Raw genomic sequence first — 3112 nt, 5'->3', positions numbered from 1 at the left:
CAGTAGAGAGAGGGGTCAGCTCCCTTATGACCAGTGGGTGGAAAACATTGTGGTCATCCATAAAGTGGGCAAGCCCAGGACGCTCTGTTCATCATATAGACCTATCTCATTGCTAAATGCTGAGCCTTTAATCCTGGTGAAGCTGCTTGCGAAGAGACTAGCCAAAACAATCACCTGCGCCTAAATATTGCCCTCAATATGCGCAGGTTACATGGTATATTGGGCAGAACCCTAACGATCCAGGAACTGGCGGTGCTGGTGTCACTGGACGCCACCATGGCATTTGATAGGGACGAACGGCCCTACCTGTTTGCGGTTTTGGGGAAGATGGGTATTGGACCGGAGTTTATTAACTGGGTGCGCCTATTGTAAGCAAATTCCCTAGCCAGAGTGGTTGTAAATAATCGTAAGTTGTCCGACTTTTCCCTTAGCAGGGGCACGAGACAGGGATGTTCCTTGTCCCCTCTCCTGTTTGCTCTGTCCTTAGAGCCCTTGGCGGCGTGGGTTTGGTGGGACAGATCAATACGAGGCCTGCGGTGGACGTTGGAGTGGGAGGATAAAATTTCACAATATGCCCACGATATCCTGCTTTACCTTACCAATCCAAGGGGGTCCCTAATGTGTTTCCTGGACATGCTTGCTGTATTTGGGAGGTACCCCGGTGTTGCAATTAATTGGTGGAAATTAGTGCTCTTCGTCCTCAGAGGCGACCCGCCATTCATCCCACAGACCTACCCAATACAATTTGAGCTGATTGGGTTTTGATACCTCGGTATCTATGTCACGCTTTACCCTAAGTTACGGTATGCCACAATCTGAGCCCCCCCTTGACTCAATTTAAGGGGGACGTGGTGCACTGGTAGGCACTCCCCCTCGTCCTATTGGGCAGAGCGGTGCTTTTCAAGATGATGGCCCTTCCCCGATTCTTATACGCACTCCAGAACACAATGGACCCAGTACCGTCATCTTATTTCAGGGAAATAGAGGCCCTCCAGAGGCAGGGCAGGTAGGCCTCGGATAGCGCTTTCTAACCTTACTCCCCCCAGGTATGACAGGGGCATAGCACTGCCAGATCTATAAAAATACTATTGGGCCTCCCAGTTGGCGGCTGTGAACCATATCGTGTACGGGCCTCCCAGGGATCTGGGATATGCTATGGACCGCTGGCAGGTGCCTGGGGGCGACTTCACTAGGTTTCCCCTTTCAGGACCAACGGCACACGCCGTGCAGTTGTGCCACCGGCTAACAGACAGCTCAAGTGGGAGGGGAAGCTCACACTTGCCACCCCACTATGGAGTTCAGAGAAACTTGGAGGCTTATGGAAGTCTAAGGGATTTGACAAATGGGATCTCATCGGGATCACACAGATCAAAGATGTCTGGGGAGGGCAAGGTTCTTACATTTGATTCCCTCAAGCAACAATACCACCTACATGACAGTGAGCACTACCGTTATCTCTAGATACAGAAGACACAAGAGCATGAACTCTTAGAACTTGATATTATGTCAATATGCAAAGTCATCTTACCACTGTCACTGGAATTGTCAACTCGTTAGCACACTACACACTGCTATTCCAAATTGACTGAGTCAGATAAGCATTGGAGTCTACGTACAGATACTTTAATATCACTTCTTCTTGTGTTTTTCTCCCCCATTCCTTCCCTATTGTAAATTATGTTATGATTATGTGATATCATTGTACTTCAAATAGGCACTTAATTGCAGGCATGCATATTTAATGTCCTGAAGATGATCCCTGTATTGTTCTCTCGGATCGAAACATCGTTGACACCTAAAACTGCTCATACATACACATTTGATGTCACTATTTGTTTATGTAGAGTCGTTCCTTGCGATTTGTTTGCTTAATTACCTACATAATTATCTACTTGTTTAGAAAACAATGCGTGAGCATTGCCTGTAGCCCCCCCTTTGTATGTTTCCCGAATTGTATGTCCTAATCTCTTTGTAGTAGGACAATTGTGTGCTGAATCCTTAAAAACTGTCTCTAAATTAAACATTGAACCTCTGTCCGGCTGGATACGTTTTTACCAATACAGCACTGATCCGGTCTGTATTATTTTCTCCCTTGTTCATGTTTTTTGTTCTTCACTAGGGACCACTGTTGTGATAAATAATTCCTTGTTCCAGAAGCTATGACTCTGATATGAGCCTGAAAACATCTACCAAGAGCCCTGGGATTTCACACTGTCTCCTGAAACCTTCCAAGCTATCAGAACTAGTAGACCCTCTTCCACGAGAGGATGACATTCTCCCTTTGGCCCTAGTATTACAGCCTTGAAAATTCGGTGGCAGGATTGGGAAATCTATTGTAATTTCTAACATTATCAGAAATCATGCTTGTGATCTCCAAAGTGGGGTTATCACTACTACAGTTTCCCTGCATCTGCACGTTTGCAGGAGAACTCTTGGTAGCATGGTAAATGGCGGGAAGGCATGGGATGTTAAACCTCTCCAATCCTGCAGAAAAGCATCTGCCGCACAAGTCTGCTGGTCTGGTTTTCAACTGAAGAGTCTTGTCAACTGTGTGTTCAACCTGTCCGCAAAGAGGTCCATTATGAAGGGCCCCATTTCTCCTGAATACAGATCAAGACTTCTCTATTCAATCTCCAGGTGCTGGAGTCCCTAAAGTTCCATGAGAACCTGTCAACGACACCATTGCTTAACCCAGAAATATGTTCTGTTACAACAGATATCCTCTGCTCAGACAGTAGCCCCAAAAATCCCTTTCTAAGTCCCTTAGAATGTGGTCCACCCATCTTGCTGACATACCTCACTGCAGACCTGTTGTCTATACAAAGCATCACACAGCATTTCATCATTCCCTGTGTAAAACTGCATAGTGCAAAGGAATTTGCTACCAATTCTAAGCAATTGAAGTACAATTTCCTCCCTTGAGCTGTCCACTAACCCCCGGTGGAAGTGTTCGCACATCTTGCTACCCTTCCTTCTAAACTCGCATCCGATTCTCTTACCAGTTCGGGTTCCTCCACGAAAATGGCCATTCCATTCCTTGCTTCTGCTTTCCTCAGCCATTATAACAGTTCTTTCTTTGACTCCTTTATCTAAAGACAGCATTTGTGGGAAC

The sequence above is a fragment of the Lissotriton vulgaris genome, chromosome 10, assembly GCF_964263255.1.
Source record: "Lissotriton vulgaris chromosome 10, aLisVul1.2, whole genome shotgun sequence".
Lineage (NCBI taxonomy): Eukaryota > Metazoa > Chordata > Amphibia > Caudata > Salamandridae > Lissotriton > Lissotriton vulgaris.
The sequence above is the reverse complement of the archived record's forward strand: the minus strand, read 5'-3'. Positions refer to the sequence as shown.